The sequence below is a fragment of the Peromyscus leucopus genome, chromosome 5, assembly GCF_004664715.2.
Source record: "Peromyscus leucopus breed LL Stock chromosome 5, UCI_PerLeu_2.1, whole genome shotgun sequence".
NCBI classification, from domain to species: Eukaryota; Metazoa; Chordata; class Mammalia; order Rodentia; family Cricetidae; genus Peromyscus; species Peromyscus leucopus.
Window position 1 is genome coordinate 114261461 of NC_051067.1, and position 23930 is coordinate 114285390.

Consider the following 23930-nt stretch of genomic DNA (forward strand, 5'->3'; position numbering starts at 1 on the left):
CAGCATCTTTCCCTAGTTTGGGGCCCTGGACTGTGCAAGAGTAGAAAAAGCTAGGTGAGTACTTAGCATGCATGCATTTATTCGCTCTCTGCCCTTAGGTGATATGCCTACCCGCCCTGTGTTCTTGCCCTGCTTCCCAGCAATGGTGATCATAGCCTGGAACTGTAAGCCATCAAAAACCCTTTCTCCCTTAAGTTGCTTTTAGTTGGGGAATTTTACCACAGCAACAAGAACAAGACCAGGACCCATCTATGACACCCGTGCTCAGAGAAAGAAAAAAAAAAAAAAAAAAAAAAAAAAAAAGATACGCGCGTTTGAGCATCCACACGTGTATGGTTCAGTAGTTCTCTTTATAACACTGTTGATTTTGCTTCTTCTCCTGAACCCTGACTGACACACACATTTGGATATGGTTTTATAACAAAAGTGTCTGGGTGGCCAAGGAGCGGGGACCCTGCAGCTTGGGAGCGCGGCCACCTCTGTGCGCTCGGCCTGTAGCCTTCGCGGCTGCTCCAGGGATGCAGAGGGGCCGCGGCGGGTAGGACCAAGCGGCAGCCGGGCTCCGGTCACCCCCGCGCGGGAGGCACCCACCAGCGATCTCGCTCCCGGGATGGCGGCGGGGCTCACACATCGTGTCTGTGCTCTGCCCGGCTGGTCTCCCGGGCGGCGGCGCCGCGGACTTGCTCAGAGCCATGACCGGATATAATTGGTGATTACAGCTGCCTTCTATAAGTTAATTTTCATCAACTCCTTGCAATTTTAAAGGAAAAAGCCTGGTGTCATACCTAGTGAAAGTAATGGGCTTTGAAGAGGTAGTCCATCGAAGAAAAACAGACTTTCTTTGAAGTTTTTTTTTGGTCAGAAAAAGGAAACCAAAAGAGCTTTAGATTTCACCGATTCTCAAGAAAATGAAGAAAAAGCTTCTGAATGTAGAGGATCTGAGATTGGCCAAGTTGTTCCTGCGGCACAGTCCTCACCAATAAACTGTGAGAAGAGAGAAAACCCGTTACCATTTGTGGGACTGAATAATCTTGGCAACACTTGCTGAGTAATATTCTTCAGGTGTTCTACTTTTGTTCTGGTTTTAAGTCCGGGTGAATCACTTATTTAACATTATTTCAAGGAAGAAAGAAGCTCTGAAGGATGACTCTAATCAGAAAGATAAGGGAAGCTGCAAAGAAGATCCTTTGGTAAGTTACGAGCTTATATGCAGTTTACAGTCCTTAATAATTTCAGCTGAACAGCTTCAGGCTAGTTTTCTCTTAAAACCAGAGAAATATACAGATGAACTTGCTACACAGCCAAGGCGACTGGTTAACACACTCAGGGAACTCAACCCTGTGTATGAAGGGTATCCAGCATGATGCACAGGAAGTGCTGCAGTGTATTCTGGGAAACTTTCAAGAAACATGGCAACTCCCCCAAAAAGAAGTGTAAACTTGGCTGAATTATCTACTAAGGTAGAAGAAAAATCGCATCAGAAAGAGGAGATGAGTGGAGTTAACAGCACTCAGAGATGGACAGTATGAGGAATTCGGAGGGCTTTAAAGAAAAACCACCCAAATGAAACTGGAAAAGAAAAAGAGACAGTGAGTCTGGTAACCTGAAGAAAAAAGTTAAATCATCCAAGGAACCCCAGTCATTGGAAGAGAACCAGAGACAAACTAGATCAAAAAGAAAGGCTACAGGTTGGGGGGGCACGACAGTAGAGATTTCTCCTAAAACCATCCCCAAGTGTGTTTCTGAAAATGAGAGTGCAAGACCCTCTCGGAGGAAAGCAAAAGTTAAAATCAATTGGCTAAAGTCTACAACTAAGCAGCCAAGCATTCTCTCTAAGTTCTGTAGTCTGGGGAAAATAACAACAAACCAGTGATCCAAAGGGATCCAAAGCGATCTCTTCCAACCTGAAGAGAATGAGTACGACCTGGAAGAGGACTTAGGGAAGAACGAAAGTGAGAACACTGTTAATGGCCGTGTCCTGGAATCTCCGGGAAGCAGTGTCAACTCTGTGAACGTTAGTGAACCTAAGCCCATAAACAAAGGTGCAGAACAGGTTGGTTTTGAACGTGTAGAGAAATTATGTCAAGGTCAGCTAGTATTAAGAACTCGCTGTTTGGAATGTGAAAGCATAACAGAAAGAAGAGAAGATTTTCAGGATATTAGTGTCCTAGTACAAGAAGATGAGCTTTCTAAAGTTGAGGAGAGCTCTGAAAGTAAGCAAGTGGGAGCTGGTGTGGACCATGGACTAGTTAGTTTTCTCCAGAAGAGTGTAGTATCCTTGGTATATAATATATAGTAGTGTCTTGGTATATAATATATAGTATAGTGTCTTCGTATATAATATATAGTAGTATCTTGGTATATAGTATATAGTAGTGTCTTGGTATATAATATATAGTAGTGTCTTGGTATATAGTATAGTGTCTTCGTATATAATATATAGTAGTATCTTGGTATATAATATATAGTAGTGTCTTGGTATATAATATATAGTAGTGTCTTGGTATATAGTATAGTGTCTTCGTATATAATATATAGTAGTGTCTTGGTATATAATATATAGTATAGTGTCTTGGTATATAATATATAGTAGTGTCTTGGTATATAATATATAGTAGTGTCTTGGTATATAATATATAGTATAGTGTCTTTGTATATAATATATAGTAGTATCTTGGTATATAGTATATAGTAGTGTCTTGGTATATAATATATAGTAGTGTCTTAGTATATAGTATAGTGTCTTCGTATATAATATATAGTATAGTGTCTTGGTATATAGTATATAGTATAGTGTCTTTGTATATAATATATAGTATAGTGTCTTGGTATATAATACATAGTATAGTGTCTTGGTATATAATACATAGTAGTTTCTTGGTATATAATATATAGTATAGTATCTTGGTATATAATACATAGTAGTTTCTTGGTATATAATATATAGTAGTGTCTTGGTATATAATATATAGTATAGTGTCTTGGCATATAATATATAATAGTGTCTTGGTATATAATATATAGTAGTGTCTTGGTATATAATATATAGTATAGTGTCTTGGCATATAATATATAGTAGTGTCTTGGTATATAGCATATAGTGTCTTGGTATATAATATATAGTAGTGTCTTGGTATATAGTATATAGTATAATGTCTTGGTATATAATATAATAGTAGTGTCTTGGTATATAATATATAGTAGTGTCTTGGTATATAGTCTATAGTATAGTGTCTTGGTATATAGTCTATAGTATAGTGTCTTGGTATATAGTATATAGTATAGTGTCTTGGTATATAGTATATAGTATAGTGTCTTGGTATATAATATATAGTAGTGTCTTGGTATATAATACATAGTATAGTGTCTTGGCATATAATATATAGTAGTGTCTTGGTATATAATATATAGTAGTGTCTTGGTATATAATATATAGTAGTGTCTTGGTATATAATACATAGTATAGTGTCTTGGTATATAATATATAGTATAGTGTCTTGGCATATAATATATAGTAGTGTCTTGGTATATAATATATAGCTCTCCTGTTTTCTCTTGCACTGCTTGTTAATTCCATTTATGAAACTGTAGCATTTTAATGTAAAATGTTGGAATGCAAAAATGAAATACTTTAACATTTGAGTTCTTAATATTTTGGTAACTGGGGTCATTTTAAAATTAATACTTGAGCCACTGTTGTGTGCAGTGGAAACGATGAAAAGTGTGGAATGTCCTGAGGAATCAGGAGACTGGCTTTACTTACCTGGAGATACTGGCAGTTGACTTAGACTGAGCACGGACTGGGTTGACTTGGCTTTTGCTGTCCCTAACATTTTTTTCTTTTTCCTTTTTGGCTAATGATGTTTAGAAGACATGTATGTGTACTTTAGGATGACTGAAAGTAAAAGAAATCTAAATGACCCAAAATGGAAGCTTGGAAGCAGTTAACACTTTTGGATCTACACAATCTTTTGTGTTTGCTTTTTAAAATAAAGTGCTTGCATTTGTATTCTCCATATTTTGGAGTAATTATCTACTTGATGTTTATAGGTCTGGCTTTTTCAACTGAGAAACAGAATCTCATTCAGTATATTTAGTTTTATAATAGTCATGGAGCCAAATCTTTGGGCTGTGTCAGAGGCACAGAGCCTAGAGTGTGTGTGTATTCACAATGGTGTATATGTTGAATATACGTTAGAAAGTGTCTCAGAAAACCTGGCAATCCCTTCTATCTTCCTAAAGATTTTATATGTATTTATGAAGATGACTCTGTACTCTAGTCAATCTTTTGGGCATGACTAATTTGTATCTCTTCATACTCATTCTGCATGATCTGTATCTAGTACATCAACCTAGAGGTGTGGCCTTTAATTTTTTTTTAAAAACTGGGAGGTCAATACAATTTAAACTGTTTAACAAAAAAGAGAAAAGTATCTTATAGATACAGATTATTTACTTTTGCTTATTCATTTTGTTTGTTTGCAACAGGGTCTCATGGAGCATAGTTAGCCTTGGAATCTATGTAGTCAAGGCTGGCCTTGAATGCCTTATCCTTATTGCCTCCTGAACATTAGGATTACAGGCATGTGCCACCCCACCTGGCAATACCCGTTTATATCCTTAAATATGAACAAGATTTAAATCATATATTGCATATCCATGTTATCATGGAGTTCAGTTTTAGTGGGAAAGAAGGCCTTGGTGGTCTTTGGTTTAATATGGTTAATATTGCCATTAGCTAGTCCCTGCTGAGTCTTGGATTGACAGCAGACGAGGCTGCCAAGTGAGCCAATTATTTAGAAGGCCAGTGATGTGGGTAGATAAGTTAATTTATATGCGTTTATTAGGCTTACTTATATAGCATGGAAAAGGGTTTGCTTCCAGAATATGGGTGATACTCTTGGGCACATACCCAAGGAATGCTCAATCATACCACAAAGATACACGCTCAACTATGTTCATAGAAGCATTATTCATAATAGCCAGAACCTGGAAACAATCTAGATGCCTGTCGACTGAAGAATGGATTAAGAAAATGTGGTACATATACAAAATGGAGTACTATTCAGCGGAGAAAAACAATGACAGCATGAAATTTGCAGGCAAATGCATGGAACTAGAAAATATCATTCTGAGTGAGGTAACCCAGACTCAGAAGGACAAACATGGTATGTACTCACTCATAAGTGCATACTAGATATAAAGCAAAGGACAATCAGACTGCAACCCACAGATCCAGGGAGACTACCTAGCAGGGAGGATCCTAGGATGTCTGTGGCTTATAATAAGTTTTGCCCAATCACTAGGCAAGCTTCAGTGAAACATTCACTATTAGGATAAGAATTTGTAATGTATCAAGCTGATGAAAGAAAATGCTGGCTGTACTTCCAGGAGGGAAGGCTAAAATCTTTTTAGATTATGGATAGAAAAATGTCTGCCGTAAATCAAACAGTGGAGGAGAAGATGAATAGGAATCTCACTTACACAACTTAAGTAAAACATAACTCTCTGAACGGATGAAGATAGGTTTCTTCTGTATCCCAGAATCTAATCAATATTTATATGTCTAATTCAGCTATTTGGCTTAAAAGGGCTTATTGGGAAATGTTACCATTTTTACTATTTTCTACAGAGAAAGTATTTTCCAGTTTCAAATGACCCTGGACTTTTGAATTATAACCTGTTTTTATGTTCAAAAAAAAAAAAAAAAAAAAAGAATATGGGTGATATGAAAGAACCATGTCACCAACAGTCTCCTCCCCGTCAAGGCTGAGATGGAGTCCCCTCTTCAGTTAACCTTCCACACTCTCTCTCCTCTGATACCACCCAAGATCACAAGACCATGGCCAGCTGGGGCAGAATTTCATACAGCTGGCAGGGACGCTGGAGTTTCTGTGCCCTTCGTGGGGTCTTGGTTTCTAGGCGCTGGTGGCTTTTTCGGTGATGGAGTCAGTGTATTAGCGCCACCTGGTGGTCATGGCTGAGGCATGACTTTGCTCTATTATGACTGCAAGTTGCTCCTGCCCTTTTTACAATCTTCCTTCCACTTTCCTGACAGTTTAGATTTCTGCGATTATTTGTGGAATGCATTATTAGTGGAAGCTTGATCTCTTTTAATGAAATGAACAGATGGTATTACTATTAACAGAGCTGAAAATTATCTGCATATAGAGTACTATTTTACGGTTTGTGTGCGTGTTTTGTTACTAATGTGTGCACAAGGATGAGGTGCCATGTCAGTGTGAGCATGCGAGTGCAATGCGGGTCAGAGGACAACTCTCAGAGTCAGCTCTCTCCTTCACTGTGTTAGTCCTGGGGATTGAACTCATGTGGGACTCTGGTCATCAGGCTTGGCGGGGGGGCATCTGCACACACTCAACCATCTTGTCGTTTTAGGTTTTTTTGTTAAAAGTGAGAAGTCAGAGGAACATCAACAGTGATTTTTGACATTTAAAAATTTAGCTTTTTTTTCAGGGAGGAGGGACTTGGAGGAGAGGAGGGAGGAGAAACTTTGGCCGGGATATAAAAAAAATTATTTTTAAATTAAACTTAGTTTAAATTGATACATAAAGTGTAAAAATTGCATACATTGGTGGGGTACTGATGGGATGTTTTAGTTTTAACAATTGTTTCTGTTTGAGACAGGGTATTGTTATGTAGCCCAGGCTGACCTGGTGCTCACTATGTATCCTGGGATGGCCTCAAACTCCCGGCAGTCCTCTTGGTTCAGCCTTCTGTGTGCTGAGATTACAGGCATTCATTACCAGAGCTGCTCTTGACAATTTTTAAAAGCTGAATTCCTGGTAGTTAATGGAACAGTAACACAATAGAGTGTGTGTGATGACGGTGCTAATACCGTCTCACCATTTACTCCTGGCATTATTTTATTATTTTATTTAAAGAAGCCACATACAATCCATGTGTGGTTTATTTATTTATTTTATTTATTTTTAAAGATTTATTTATTATGTATACAGAAGAGGGCGCCAAATCTCATCACAGATGGTTGTGAGCCACCATGTGGTTGCTGGGAATTGAACTCAGGACCTCTGGAAGAGCAGTTGGTGCTCTTAACCTCTGAGCCATCTCTCCAGCCCCGATTTATTTATTATACTTTGTGTGTGTGTGTGTGTGTGTGTGTGTATGTGTGTATGTATGTATGTACTCTATGCAGAGGCCAGAGGATGTAGGGTATCTTGCACTCTCTGCCTAGATTTCTCACAGAACCTGGAACTAGGCTGGCCGCACTACATCCAGTAATGCTCCTGTATCTGATCCCCACTGTGCTGGGATTACAGGGTCACCTGGCCGTGGCTGACATTTTATTTGGTCTTTGTGCTCACTCGGCAAGCGCTCTTACCCATTGAACCACTTCCCCAGCCCAGCCCGTGTAATTAAACGTTAAAATTATTTATTTGTGTGCCACAGCTTGTGTGGAGGTCAGAGGAAGCTCGTAGGAGTCAGTGTTCTTAATCTACCATGTGGATCCCGGGGAACGAACTCTGACTGTCAGGCTTGGAGTCAAGCATCCTTACTGGCAGAACCATATTGCCAGTCAGGTCCTGTGTAATTTAGATGTTCTTGGAAGCTGAGTGAAAGAGGAGTTATTTTCCTGGAGTGAGTGAGCACAGCATAACAAATACTGGCTGATGTCCCTCAGCTGAGTTGAAGGATATGTGGGTTTTATTTATTTATTTATTTAATTAAATTTTTTTATGGTCCTCAGATATGTGAAGCCACACATTTCTACTTCACATTTGGATTAAAAAGCTCATTTATATTTTAGTTCCAGTTCCCTGATTTTCTATGAAATGAGTCATACAATTGCAAAATCAGCCTTTGATGTAATATTTCCAAACTTGATAATTTAAATTTAGTAACATGAAATAAATATTCCAGTTTTATGTCAGCGGAAGCATACACTAGCTTTAGTGGTTGCTAACATGTTTTTTTTCCTTGAGGGAGGGGTGCAGGGGAGGTAATTTTTTTCTGTCTCCAGCGATTTTGTTTAGTAACTACAGTATGTGCTAGAATACGGGTACATCACAATATCCTCTCCTGCACAACAGATTTTGTGACTAACACAGAATAAAAGAAAAACAGAATCTGCAAATTATCAGAGCAGGAGCAAGGGCACAGGAAAATAGCACGTTTCATACACATTATAAAGGACAGTTGCAATGAGGCTCCATTGCTCTTCCCCTAACTCAGTTCTACAAAATAAACTCCACACGTCTTGTCCTGAGAACTCTTAAGAATGCATCAACACCATGGCCCTTCCCAAAGATGGTGAAGACAAAATGTTATCTTTCTAAAAATTCTATTTATTTAGTGCATGTGTTTTTTGTTTTTGTTTTTTGCCTGTGTATATGTGTGTGTACCACGTGGGGGTCTGGTGCCTGAGGAGAATGGAAGAGGGCATTGGATGCTCTCCCAGTGGGGCTTGGAGAGGGTAATAGGCTGTGTAGCCGAGAGCCCCAATTTCTAGGGAGCTGGGGTTTTTATGAGATGAAGAAAAATCTTACCTAGACCTTTGTACACAATTGTGGGGGTTTCTGGGAATTAGGCGACTGTTTCCTCCCTCCCTCCCCCCTCCCTCCCTCCCTCCTTCCCTTCCTTCCTTCCTTCCTTCCTTCCTTCCTTCCTTCCTTCCTCCACCACTGAGTCTTGCTTAAGGAAGCTTAGATGAGGAGCTGTTTACAATAGCATGGGCTTTATTTATTTATCTATTATCAGCTTGATACAGTATAAATTCTTATCCTAATAGTGAAATGTTTGATTGAGGCTTGCCCAGTAATTGAGTAAAACCAAAACTTATAATCCACAGTCATCCTAGGGTCCCCCCTGCTACGTAGCCTCCCTGGTTCTGTGGGTTGCAGTCTGATTGTTTTTTACTTTATATCTATAATCCACTTATGAGTGAGTACATACCATGTTTGTCCTTCTGGGTTTGGGTTACCTCACTCAGGATGATATTTTCTAGTTCCATCCATTTGCCTGCAAATATGAGTGAGTACATACCATGTTTGTTCTTCTAGGTTTGGGTTACCTCACTCAGGATGATATTTTCTAGTTCCATCCATTTGCCTGCAAATTTCTAGCATGGGCATCTTACCAGGGGCTACACCACTGATGAAAATATCTTTCCCCCAGAAACTATAAACTGACTGACAAAATGTGTGTGAACTATGGGCAGGTGTGTGTGTGTGTGTGTGTGTGTGTGTGTGTGTGTGTGTATGTGTGCGTGTGTGTATGCATGCACGCACGTGCGCAGGTGAACTCACCTGTTCCTGCTCCTGAGGAGTCAAGTGGTCTTCAAGGATTTCCCTTTATCACTCTCTACTTAAAAATGTTTTAATTAAATTAATTATTTAGGTGTGTGTGAGCCTGCTTGTCTGTATGTGCACTAGGAACACACAAATGCAGAAGGAGGCGAGAAGGGGCATTCACATTCTCTGAAACTGTCACACTTCAGCATATTTATCACAGATTTAAAGGACTCTCTTCAGTAACTTCCTGTCTGGCTATTTCTTTCTTTTTTTGGGGGGTGGGGTGGGGAAGAGGTTGTCACTGAAGCCTTCAATGATGTGGAATAATCCTTTTATACACTGTGAAGATGTGTTACTTTCATTGATTTTAATAAAGAGCTAACTGGCCAATAGCTAGGCAGGAAGAGGTTAGGTGCGAGAGCCAGACTGAGAACACTGGGAAGAAGAAGGGTGAAGTTGCCAGCCAGATACAGAGGAAGAAGGAGATGAACATGCCATGCTGAAAAAGGTATTGCCATGTGGTAGAATGTAGATAAGAAATATTGGTTAAGTTGTAGGGGCTAGTTAGTAACAAGCCTAAGCTATTGGCTGAGCATTTATAATTAATAATAAGTCTCTGTGTGGTTATTTGGGAGCTGGCTGGTGGGACAGGAACTTCCACTTCCACTTCAATGTCTTTCATTCTTAGTTATGAGTCTGCAGTCATCAATACCACTGCAAAAGAAACTTCTTTGCCCGTAGCAGCCGGCAGCAGCATAGATCTCAGACTTCAACGTGGTTTCTGTTTGCCAGCATGGACGTCAACATGGCATCTGACAGCAACATGGATCACAGATATCAACACTGCCTCTGATGGCAGCGTGGACCACAGAAGTCTTTCGAGGAGACTTAATCCAGAAAATGAACCATTCTTCATCTCAGAGATCTTGTTCCGTCAGTGAGGTTGGGCAGCATGTTGGGGGCAGGACCTAGACGAGCTCCAGGCTGCTGTACATCACCCTGTCCTTGGCATTGGATGCCCTGTGGCACCAGGGTCACTCGATGCTCAGTGGCCTGAGCGCTCTCCTTCCCCCAGCAGGGCGAGCTGTGTGTGGAGCAACAGCAGCAGCAGCTGCGGTAACTCCACTACTGCGGGGCAAGAGGAGGCACTGGCGACAGGGTGGCGACAGGCATGCAAGGTGGGCAAGCCTCCTGGTGGCCCGAGGACTGCCCAGTCATTAACGGCAGGCTCCTTTGTCTGTTGCAGCCACCCTCCCATGCCTGTCGCCAATACGTCACTAATTTGGTTGTTTTCGGAGATATTGTGGGCTCTGCAGGCTCACCCTCCGCTGCTGCATCTCTCCTCAAAGTCTCCATGGGTTTCTCAGATTCCTTGGAGCGCCCCGCAGGCAGTAGATGCTGGCTGCTGCTGCCATCTTGAATCCATCCTCCCCCCGCCCCCGAAAAAATTTATTTATTTATTCTTGTTTGTGTGTGGGCGCACGGGCCTGGGGGTCAAGACCAACTTTCAGGAGTCTGTTCTCTCCTTCCACCAAGTGGGTTCCAGGGATGAAACTCAGGTTAGACCTGTCAGCAGGCACCCTTAACCCCCCGAGCCGGTTCATGAGCCCTGCAGGCAAGTCGTTTTGTAAAGCCTGTTTCTGACGGAGAATGAGCTGGGACCAGGGTGTCTTAGTGTTTCTGTTCTCAATTGAGCCTCCCTCCTGCCCAATAACTACAGTTAATGACTGCAGCCCGTGTCAAGTTGACATAAACTAGTCACCACGGTTCCTTTCCAGAAAGCTTTGCTGGCTGACCCCTGTGGAAAATTTGGATGGCATCAGCAAAACTAGCAAAGTGGGAGCTTTCAAAAATGTGAATTTTCCCCATCCACGAATCAATGAAATGAGAAAAAAAAAATGATTAAAATTGTTAGAACGAACTTTTTAGATCTCCAGAAATAAATAAAAGGCCTCTAGTGATGTACAGACAGTTTATTCAAGAAAAATGGCCAGATGACAAGTTAGTGGCATTCTAAATGACTCTGTGTGCTGGCTGGTTTTATGTTGACTCGTCACAAAATAGAGTCATTTGGGAAAATGCTCTGACCAGATTAGCCGGTGGGCAAGCCTGTGGGGGCATTTCTTGATTGATGATTGATGTGGGTGGTGCCGCTCCTGGGCAGGTTGTCCTGAGTGAATGTAAGAAATCAAGCTGCTGGGCGGTGGTGGCACTTGCCTTTAATCTCAGCACTCAGGAGACAGAGGCAGGCAGATCTCTGAGTTTGAGGCCAGCCTGGTCTAAAAGTGAGTTCTAGGACAGCCAGAACTAAACAGAGAAACCCTGTCTTGAAAAACCAAAAAAAAAAAAAAAAAAAAAAAAAAAAAAAAAAGAGAAGAAGAAAAATCAAGCTAAGGTGCCAGCTAGTGAGCAGCACCCTTCATGGCTTCGGTATCAGCTCTTGTCTCCATGTTCCTGCACTATTTGAATTCCTGTCCTGACTTCCTTCGATGCTGAACAGTGCATATGGAAGTTTAAGCCAAATAGACCCTTTCCTTCCTGGGTGTCTATCGCTGTGAAGAGACACCATGACCACCACAACTCTTATAAAGGAAAACCTTTAATTGAGGTGGCTCACTTATACTTCAGAGGTTTAGTCCATTATTGTCACAGCGGGGAGCAGAGCATGGTGGCTGGGAGTATGGCAGCTTGCAGGCAGGCATGGTGCTGGAGAGGGAGCTGAGCAGTCTTACATCTTGACTCACAGGAAGTGGTCTGAGACACTGGGTGTGCCTTGAGCATACATGAGACTTCAAAGTCTACCTCCACAGTGACACACTTCCTCCAACAAAGTCCCACCTGCTAATAGTGCCACTCCCTTTGGGGGCCATTTTCTTTCAGACCACCACATTCCATTCCCTGGCCTCCAAAGGCTTATAACCATATCATAATGCAAAAATGCGTTTAGTTTAACTTCAAAAGTCCCCATAGTCTATCATAGTCTCAACAATGTTTAAAAGTCCAAAGTTCAAAGTCTCTCTGAGATTCATGCAATCTCTTAACTGTAATCCTCTATAAAATAAAAATCAACAAACAGATCACATACTTCTGACATACAATGGTACAGGATAGACATTACCATTCCAAAATAGAGGAAAGGGAGCATAGTGAGGAAATACTGGACCAAAGCAAGATGGGAACCCAGTTAGGCAAGCTTCAAACTCTGTATCTCCATGTCTGATGCCAAAACGATCTGCAGATCACCAACTCCTTTTAGCTTTGTTGACTGAAACACACTTCTTCCTTTTGGGCTGGCTCCACTCCCTGTTAGCAGCTCTCCTTAGTAGGTAGCCCATGGCTCTGGCATTTCCAATATTTTGGGGTCCCCAAGGCAATCCAGGCTTCACCTTCACAGCTTCACACAATGGACTCTCTGGGCCTCCATTCAGGGACACCCCTGACACATGCCCACCTCAGCAACTTTTCTTAGTCTTGGAAGGAGATTCCATAACCCCTTTCTTCTGTCCTTGACTCTAAAGTTCAGAACCACATGGTCAAAGCTGCCAAGTTCTTCTGCTTGCTGGGGCTGGAACATGGCCACTCCTTCAATTACATCTTGACTAGCTTTCTGTTTTTAATAGCTCCCTTCATTCCCTAAGCTTGGCTGTCCTGGAACTTGTTGACCAGGCTGGCCCCAAACTCAGAGATCTGCCAGCCTCTGCCTTCTAAGTGCTGGGATTAAAGGCATGCAGGACCACACCTGGCTCTAAGCTTTCCTTTAGTTTCTTTTCACAAGTTGGAAACTTAGTTGGGTGGGATCTTGCCCTGAGGTTACCACTCCCTTTATTCCATTTCTTAATCTGTTTATCTCCTTGAACACAGGTTTTAGCTCTAGTCCCTTTCCTGATGCCTCCTTTCTCAATCTGTACATTTTGAATTTTTATTTGCTCAGTTTGCTTCTTTTCATTATAATTCTATGTAAGAATGACCACTAGTAACCACATGACAGAGTCTATATACTAGGCTGTTTTGAGATTTCCTCTGCCAATGCAATTAATCCAAATCTCTTCAGTTTAGCCTCAGGCAGACTCTTTGGACAAGGGCTTAAAAAGCAGCCATACATATACCCAAGGAATGCTCAATCATACCACAAAGATACATGCTCAACTATGTTCATAGCAGCATTATTCATAATAGCCAGAACCTGGAAACAGCCTAGATGCCCATCAACTGAAGAATGGATTAAGAAAATGTGGTACATACACACAATGGAGTACTACTCAGCAGAGAAAAACAATGACAGCATGAAATTTGTAGGAAAATGCATGGAACTAGAAAATACCATCCTGAGTGAGGTAACTCAGACTCAGAAAGACAAACATGGTATGTACTCACTCATAAGTGGATTCTAGATATAAAGCAAAGAACAATCAGACTGCAAACCACAGAACCTGGGAGGCTATATAGCAGGGGGGACCCTAGGATGACTGTGGCTTATAATAAGTTTTGGTTTTACTCAATTACTGAGCAAGCCTCAATCAAACATTTCACTATTAGGGTAAGAACTCATACTGTATCAAGCTGATAATAGAAAACAAAAAGCAGCCCCTTTCTTCACCAAAATATCACAAGAAAGATCTCTAGGCAACACACTAAAATTCTTCTCTGAAATCTCTTGAGCCAGGGCCTTACAGTTCAATTCACCCTCAGCACCACTGTCTTCCACGCTCCTACTAGTATGGCCCATTAAGCAGTGCTTAAAGCATTCCACTGCTTTCCTAGCCCAAACTCCCAAAGTCCAGATTCCTCCAAACAAAAGCATGGTCAGGCCTATCACAGCAATATCCCAATCCCTGGTACCAACTTGTGTCTTAGGGTTTCTATTGCTGTGAAGAGACACCATGATCACGACAACTTTTATAAAGGAAAAACATTTAATTGGAGTGGCTTTAGTGACATGGTGGCCTGCAGGCAGACGTAGTGCTGGAGAAGTAGCCAAATGTCCTACATCTTGACTTACAGGCAACAGGAAATGGTCCGTGACCCTGGGTATGTTTTGAGCATAGATGAAACCTCAAAGCCTGCCTCCACTGTGACACACTTCCTTCAACAAAGCCACACCCACTCCAACAGAGCCACATTTCCTAATAGTGCCACTCCCTTTGGGGCCCATTTTCCTTACTCGTCAGGACAGAGGCTAAGTAGCTAAGTCCTATTTCCAATCTTGATCTTTGTAGCCGGGGAAGTTGGTTTGCATTACCATGCTTTGAAGGCTAACCACTAGGTGGCAGTGTTGTACAGCTGAGATACTTTTCAGAAAAGGAAGGTTTGGGTTAAGAGATACTGTGAGTGAGATGATAGATTTGGTCTCGGTTTGGGTACCCAGGTCTGTTTCGCTGAGCTCCATTTTATTGCTATGTCTGTGGAATTGTAATGTCAGTGTAAGATTTATTAAGATATTTTGCCTAAAATAATATACACTGTAGATGGAAATGATTTATGACTCACTCTTCATTAGGCTTTAGTAGTAGAAATGATACAGTGGCCAGGGAAAATTCCAACCTCCAAAGAGATTGAAATCTATTTACAAGGACACTGCTCTGTTACATAAGACCAACCCCAGGAAGAATGATAAAAGTGGTAAGTGTTCAGTCCCTTGGGCGGGCCAGGTGGCTCAGCGGGTGAAAGCCTGACAGCCGGAGTCCCACCCCAGGAAGAAAGGAAAGAACCGACTCCACAGAACCATCCCCTGACCTCCACATGTGTGCCGTGGCATGCATGCACCCACCCCACACACAGCATATACACAAACAGAATTTAAAAAAATGTGTCTGGTGTCCCAGGTGGTTGCCTGTCTTCATGGGGAGACATGTGTGGTCCCCTAACGACAGTATAAAGGCACAACTGTCTAGAGGAGTGTGGAAGCCGCTGAGAGTGGGTAACCTCAGCGCAAGCTCTGGGAGACATTTTCCACTCGAGAAAACAGGTGAGTGACAGTTTTTTTCTACACTTGGTTTTAGCCCGAAGACAAAGAAACAGTGACAGTCCCCTCCTAAGGATGCATGTGTCACACAGAGGGAGACAAGGACTTGGTGCTGTGTGGTTATGTGCACTTGAGGGTCCAGTTACAGGGAGGGCTGTGTGAGCACAGAAGTTCCGGGTCACTCCAGGTAACACAGAACCCTCACACTTAAAAATAAGTCAGTCAATTTATCTGTCTGTCTGTCTGTCAGTCTAGCAATCATCTATCTCCATCCCAGTTAATACAAGGGAAGATAGTTCATGGGGTAAATAGGCAGAAGAAACCTTGTCTAAGAAAAGCAGAGCCCAGTTAGGACTATAATAAATAACAAATATATGTTGCTTCAGCCACCTTTTAGTTATTAAAATAACATGAGGCAGAGGCAGGAGGATCTCTGTGAGTTCGAGGTAAGCCTGCTCTACAAAGTGAGTTCCCAGGACAGCCAGGGCTGTTACACAGAGAAACCCTGTCTTGAAAAACCAAAAAAAAAAAAAAAAAAAAAAGTATGTGTACATGTGTGTGTCTGTGTGTGGGTATGTACACATGTGATGTGCAGGTGCCTGTGGATGTGGAGGTGTTGGCTTCCCTTGGAGCTGAAGTTGTAGGTGGTTGTGAGACATTTGATGTGGAACTAAACAAGAGCAGTGTGTGCTCTTAAATGCTGAGCTGTCTCTCCAGTACCAGTTGTTTTTTGAGACAAGGTCTCAGGTTGGCTTTGAATTCCTGATCCTCCTGTCTCTACTTCCCAAATACTGGGATTTTTTTTATCTTGGCTTTTTGAGACAGGGTTTCTCTATGAGTCTTGATTGGCCTGGACTCAGTATGTAGTAGACCAGGCTGGCCTTGAAACTTGTGGCCATTCTGTTTCTGCCTTCCAAGTTCTGGGACCACAGGTGTGTACCACCATATTAAAATGCTATTTTAATAGCAACACTAGACTATGAGTTGCTTTTTTGACTCTCATTCTAGCTAAATGGACTGTGGAGAAACCATGAGGTATGTAATAGAACAACACCCAGAATGCAGGGGCGGGTTGAACAGGATGGAGCTAGGGTGTGTTGGAAGGGATGCCTGCCAAGCATAAGGGGAACACTTGTTTGCACACACACACACACACACACACACACACACACAATTTTAGTAGACCACAGTGAAGTGACTGGGATAGCTAATGTTCTGAGATTAAAGCTGCTGCCGCCACCGCCGCCGCCACCACCACCACCACTGCCTAAACAACTGTATTTTCTTTACATCATTTGTCCATTTCTGAAATTATCTTATTTGCTCATGCTATTTGCTTTCTGTCTTTTTCTAGAAACATCACTGTTGCTGTGATGAAACACCATGACCAGAAGCAACTTGGAGAGGAAAGGGTTTATTTGGCTTGGATCTCCTATCTAGTCTTGAGCCATGGTTATCTTGAATCATACAATTCATTGAGAGAAGCCAAGGCAAACCAGATGGGAACCTGGAGGCAAAAGCTGATGCAGAGGCCACAGAGTGATGCTGTTTACTGGCTTGCTCAACCTGCTTCCTTATGGCACCCACAAACCTAGAGATGGCCCCACCCACAATGGTCTGGGTCCTCTCACATCAATCCCTAATTAAGAAAATGCCCCACAGGCTTGCCTACAAAATAGTGGCATTTTCTCAGTTGAGGCTCCCTCCTCTCAGATGACTCTAGCATGTGTCAAGTTGACATGAAATGAGGCAGCAGTTTCCCTTCACCAAAGTGCATGCTGGCCTGATCAGGGCTCTCTCTTTTTCTTCCTCCTTTTATCCTTCCTTGTCCCCTCTCTTCTTTCTCTCCCTCCCTCTTTTCTCCCCTCCTCCTTCCCTCCCCCTGCTTCCCTTCTTTACCTCCTCCTCCTCCCCCCTGCCTCCCTCCTTCCCCTCTTTCTCCTTCCTGCTCTGTGCATCACTAGAGATCACATACACTAGGCTAGCACTCTAGCAGCAAGCTACATCCCCAGCCCAGGGACCCGGTCTTTCTTGTTCATCCTTGTATCACAGGTGCTCATTGAAGACCTAGTACACATTGAGTGATCAAATACAAAATCATTGATCATGTGACGAAATGAGTATTCCCAGCAGAATCTCACGTCTCGTGTCTGTGGTCATCATGATCAGTGTCCAGGAGCATGCACCAGGTGGCAGCAGCCTCCAGGTGGGCTGTGCCTGTGTGGTACAGGATGAGGCCCTGAACTGAAGAAGTTCAAGCAAAGAACAAACTGATCAAACAAATTTGCCGACAGCGTTGCTTCTGGGTAATACATTGGTGGATTCCCTTATGTTTGAAATCATCTTACGGTAACGATCTCTGAGTAGTTCAGTAAATAGACACCTTGGGGCAGAGATCCCTGCGGACACTCCTTAAACTGTGTGTAAACACTGCTGCACAACCCAGGGCATTAAAAGGAGAGGAACTTTTTGCATAGAAATAAGTATATGCACAAGATAATTAAAAAAATCAAGTTGGGATTAAAAGCTATCTAAAACTAATTTAGACACACAGTTATATTTAATTGACTGATTTGGGTAGGATAAAATGGTAATAATTGTTTGACACAAATTACGCTTCATTACTTGAATTTGTATCGCTTCTTTTCACGTGGGGATTACCTTTGCACGTTCGGCGTGAGCGCGGGAAGCGTCTCCCTGCATTGCTGCGGCAGGGTTCTGGTGTGGTGTTCTGGGGCCGGAGACCTCGAAGGGCGCCGTGGGAAGATGAAGGGACCTCACCTTCGAGGTATCTCGGTGCTGGCTTTATTCTTTCCCTCTGGCTGAACGTGGTGAATATAGAATGTCTCACCGCTGAATAATTCGACTGCTTTTAGGCAAGAATTTTTGTGATGTTATAAAAATCAAGATCTAAAAGGAAACTTAACCTTCAGTTCATTCTTTTGATGTATTTTGCCCGAAGCGTGGCGCTAAGACCTGTTATCTCAGATAGGCGATATAAAAATATCTTTCTAATTCACTCCTACAGTCAAAAGATCCTTCTGGATTGAAATTACTGTGATCTATCAAAATTCACTGTGTTGTGGAAATAAAAGCAAATCACATGTCACTTGAGGACCGATGACAACCGCGGCCCATCTTATTATGGAGCTGAAAATGAAAATACTTCTTTGATGGCAATACTGGACTTTAAAGAATGAGAATGTGTGTCAAAATTGGGGAGGGGCTCGTGTGCTCTCATTCTTACTGACGTTTGCCCCATTCTTTAGGTCAGGGTTTTAGAATCAGTAGCAATATCTGATTAAATTGTAAGTGTTTTTAAACTTGAGATACAGGTCACATGCTCTAAACTTCACCATGTTACAGTACATAATTTAGTGATTCTGAATATTTTTACAAGGTTATGTAACTGTCACGACTATTTAATTTTAGAATATTTTCATGTACTCAAAATGAGGAAATCATAACCTTACCTTTTCTTCTTCTTCTTCTTCTTCTTCTTCTTCTTCTTCTTCTTCTTCTTCTTCTTCTTCTTCTTCTTCTTCTTTTTTTGAGACAGGGTTTCTCTCTGTAACAGCTCTGGCTGTCCTGGAGCTTGCTCCGTAGACCAAGCTGACCTTGAACTCACAGAGATCTGCCTGCCTCTGTCTCCAGAGTGCGGGGATTAAAGGCGTGTGCCACCACCGCCTCTGGAAGAGCAGCAGGCACTCTTAACTGCTGCCATCACTTCAGTCACAATAAGGAATTTTTAAGTCCATCATCACAGACAAATTTTTTCATCATATATCAAATTTTCCTCATCTTGGAACTTCCCTTCCCCCTCCCTCCCTCCCTCCCTCCCTCCCTCCCTCTCCCTCTCTCGATCTCTCCCCCAACCCCTCTTTCTTGTCTCATGTAGCCCAGGCTGTCCTGGGTGGATATATATATATATAGTTAAGGGTAGTCCTTGAACCCCTGATCTTTCTGCACCCCTGCCCCCTGCCTCTGAAAGTGCTGGAATTATAGCTGTGTGCCGCTACTCCTGTCCATCCTTCAACATTGATAATTTTGGAAGCTGTAGTGGTTTGAATAAAAATGGCTCCCATAGGCCCATAGCGGGTGGCACTGTCAGGGGGCGTGGCCTTGTGGGAGTAGGTGTGGCTTTGTTGGAGGAAGTGTGTCACTGGTGGGCTTCCAGGTCTCAGATACTCAAACCAGGCCTAGTTTCTCACCATCTTCCTGCTGCTTGCTGATCCAGCTGTAGAACTCTCAGCTACTTCTCCAGCACCATGTCTACCTGCATGCTGCCATGCTTCCCACCATGACCATAATGGACTAGACCTCTGAACTGTAAGCCAGCTCCAATTAAATGATTTCTTTTATAAGAATTGCCACGGTCATGGTGTCTCTTCACAGCAATAGAAACCCCACTAAGTCAGAGATCACGAGATTTAGTGATTGGTCAGGGCATCTACCCTTTCATACTATTCAAGAAAACTGGCACTCCTCACCAAGTAAGATACTTCACTGACTCCTCTCTCTGGTTGGGAGTTTGAGGCTGGAGGAGGGGCGGAGTCTGAAGGCAGGAGGCGGCTCTGAAAAACTGCCATGTTCAAATTCTTCTCAGCAAGTGCCCAGAATCTCATCATCTAGCCCGCTGAACAAATCTCTCCCCACTATTTTCTTTCCCATTTTACACTGTGGGGATTAAATCAGAGGCCTCCTGTGTAGCGAGGGCTCTACCACTGAGCTACACGCCCAGCTTCACTGCCTCCCTTCACGTCAGGGCCTGTGGGCCACTCTCCAGGACTTCGGAAGCAAGGAGACACTGTGAATCCCCCACACAGTGCCAGGGCTGTTCATGGGTGTAGACTGAATGGGTGTGATGAGGACAGTCCTGAGGGGGCGGCCAGCACTCTGGGCTCGTTTAACACTCCCTGTTTCTTAGTACACCATGCCTGGCAGGATGGCCTCAAGAGTGGTTTCTGCATAGCCCTGGAAAAAAAAAGGATAGTTTAAAAAATAAATATTTGGGGGGTTGAGGAGATAATTCAGTTGGTAAAGTGTTTGCCACGCAGACACAGAAAACTGAATTCAATTCCCAGAACCCACAGGAAAATACGGGCATGGTGGAGTGTGCTTTTAATTCCAGGACATAAACTAGGATGCGCATGTTCGCCTTACCACAAGAACACACACACACACACACACACACTCCAGAGTTTTGTGCTGAAATGGAGTTGAAAGGGAACATTTTGGAAGCACTTGTTTGGAAGTCATCTTCTGATTGTAATTTGTGTTAGTCTGCAAGGGCTGCATAACAAAGAGCACCCAGGAGGTCACTGCAGGAGAAGGACTGACCGATCAAGGCCGCAGAGCAAGTTCCCCCACCCCACCAAAACCAAACCAAAGGAAACCAAACCAAAATTCTGCATACTGGTTGCCCGAGTAACAAAAACATATCTTTTTATAATTCCGAGGTGAAAACTCAAGATCCAAGTATCAGATTAGTTTCTTGTGAGGCTTTTCTCCTTGGCTGGGTGACTTCTCAGAGTGTCTTTACCGAATCTTTCCTCTTAACAACCTGTGTTATCCGGAAGGTGGTGTCCCACGCCTTTAATCCCAGCACTCGGGAGGCAGAGGCAGGCCTCTGTGAGTTCGAGGCCAGTCTGGGCTACAGAGTGAGGTCCAGGACAGCCAGGGCTGTTACACAGAGAAATCCTCTCTCAAAAAACCAAAACAACAAAACAAAACAAGACACTGTGTCCACATTTATTCTTCTTTTTTCTTTTTTGGTTTTCCTGGATCTTGCTCTGTAGACCAGGCTGGCCTCGGACTCACAGAGATCCTCCTGCCTCTGCCTCCTGAGTGCTGGGATTAAAGGTGTGCTCTGCTATGACCACCACCGGGCTCCAATTTATTTTTATTGTGAGGATACCGCCATGCTGGATTATACTTACCCTAATAGCCTCATTTTAACCTAAGCATTCCTCTTTTGTTTGTTTTGACACAGGGTCTCCTTAGCCTAGGCTGGCCTCAGCCCGTGTAGCTGATGATGCCCCTGGAATTGATGATCTTGTTTCCCCCTCCCAAGTGCTGGGATTACAGTCCTATACTACCACGCTCGACTCCTAATTGTGACTTGAAAGGCCCCATCTCCAAAAGCACTGATGTAGCACCAGAAGTTAGGATTGTAACATGAATTGTGAGGAGATACATTTTAGTTCTTAACAGTGTTAGAATGGGAAGGATCTATGAATAATTAAAAAGTACAGGAGCATCTGTCTACACAGACATGCCGCAGATCATACCTGTGACAGCCAAGTTCACGGCTGCTTCCATGGCATATTCACAACCCAGGGAGGCAGGTGATTACGGGAAAGCCAGCCAATATCTGATTCAGTGGGAGCCGCTAACTGGTAGGACTGCTTGCATAATTAGCCAATTACTTAGAGGCTGAATGTGGACCAGCTTGAGAGTAAAAGACTTCATGGTCGCCAGGCATGGTGGCTTTTAAGCCTAGCATTCAAAAGGCAGGGGCAGGGCAACAGGGAGGGGCAGGAGCAGGGGCAGGGGCAGGGCAACAGGGAGGGGCAGGAGCAGGGGCAGGGGCAGGGGCAGATAGGTCTGTGTGAGTCGGAGGTCAGCATGGTCTACAAAGCAAGTTCCAGGCCAGCCAGAGCTACAAGAGACCATATCTCAAACAAACAAAACCCAACAAAACCTTCCTGATGACTACATCTTAGGGAGCAGGGTATGTGCTGGGAAGTTTTACTTCCAAGGGTCTGGCCAGGTTGTCAGAATAAGAACTGGATAAAAATTTCTGGTGCTTCCTGCATGGGGAAAAGGAAACGGACCATGTTGAAATACATCTAGAACATTCTGTATAAGGACCTGTCCTCAAAAGGACACTACTAAGGCCGGAGCCTTGTCTGTCTTGAAAGGATCATTAAGTGACCCTGGCTCCCTGTGGCCATCTTGTCATCCATAAAGAGAACAGAAACAGCTAAAGCAGTGTTTCTGGTGGACACAGTCCAGGGACTTGGGCCCTCAGAACCAATGCGTATGATGACGGACACTTTCCCACCTCAGCACCTGGCCGCCATTGCCGGGCCTCCGAGCATAGCGACAGCCAGAGATGAGGCACACACTTTATTTAAAAAGATGTTGTTTGTGAAAAACCCGAAAGACGATGGGGAGATGTGAACAACAGAACAGAGAAGCAAAGCAGAGCAGGGTAGGAGAGCCTGGTCCAGTATGATGGTTATAGTGGCCAGACCAACCCACAGCCCAACTCCTGGTCAGATCAACATAAATCCTCATGCTCAATGCCTGGTTGTCTCAGCTCCATCTTTCCTGCATTCAACAAAAATCTACCAGCCACTCTGGAAGGCAAGAAAAGCAAACAAAAGTACATCACACTGAAGGGAGAGAGGAAGTTCCAGGGTCAGACTCATGTGTGGAGTCAAAGCTTTGCATGTGCTTCTGGAGGGTGCTGTGAGTTTTCACCTCACAGAGACCAGCAGAGACCACCTCTGTGTCAGTCAGTGGACGACTAGCTGAGATGGAGTGTGGCTGATCTGTGCAGGGGAAGAGTAGAGGATCGTGAAGTCCTAATGAAGAATGAAGATGCTCTTGTTGTGTAGATACACGTTCCCAATATTCACTTCAAAGGGAACAGCAGCAGCAAGAGACTAGACCTGAGTGCGGAGAATGAGATCATATGTTTGAAACGTGTGTGTGTGTGTGTGTGTGTGTGTGTGTGTGTGTGTGTGTGCCAGGCGGTGGTGGCGCACGCCTTTAATCCCAGCACTCGGGAGGCAGAGGCAGGTGGATCTCTGTGAGTTCGAGGCCAGCCTGGGCTACAGAGTGAGTCCCAGGAAAGGCGCAAAGCTACACAGAGAAACCCTGTCTCGAAAAACAAAAACAAAAACAACAACAACAAAACAAACAAACAAACAAACCCAAAAAAGTGTGTGTGTGTGTGTGTGTGTGTGTGTGTGTGTGTGTGCCTGTAGAGGTTAGAAGAGGGCACCAGATCCACTGGAACTGAAGTTACAGGTGCTGTGAGCTATCCAATATAGGTGCTGGGATCCAAGCTTGGGTCTCTGGAAGAGCAATCATGGCTGAGCCATCTCCCTAGACCCTTGTAACAGAAATCAAACCAGGTGATAGACCTAAATTTAAAACCCCAAACTATAAACCTTCTAAAAAACTACATAGGAGAGCTTGGATTTGACACCAAGGCTTTAAATACAACTCTAGAAGTTCAGTCCTTGAAAGAAAACTTTAAAATTCTCTCTTTTGTTTAAAAACATTTCTTTTCTTTTCCTTTCTTTTTATTATTCTCTCATATAATACAGCCCAAAGAGAATGGAAAGAGGCTTCTGGGCTGATGAGCTGGCTTAGGGGGTAAAGGTGCTCGCTGCCAAGCCTGATGACCTGAGTTTGATCCCTGGTCCCACATGGTGGAAGGAGAGAACTGACTGCTGTAAGTTGTCATCTGAACTCCATGCCCCCTCCAAGGTCTGTGTGTGCCCACTCCCCCAGTACATAAATGCAAAAAAAAAAAAAAAAAAAATACAAAGACTAAGAGAAGCCACATATTGAGAGAAAATATTTGCAACACACAGACCCAAGAAAGGACTTGCTTCCGAATAAGCAGAGAATTTAAATATAAGAAAGTAAACAACTCAGTTAAAAAGGATGGGCCAGGACCC

The 23930-nt window shown here is 43.2% G+C and overlaps 1 pseudogene; it reads left to right on the forward strand.

Annotated features, from left to right (window-relative positions):
* The first annotated feature begins 692 nt into the window (after nucleotides 1–692).
* LOC114709103 overlaps nucleotides 693–23930 on the forward strand; it is a 63459-nt pseudogene continuing 40221 nt past the window's right edge.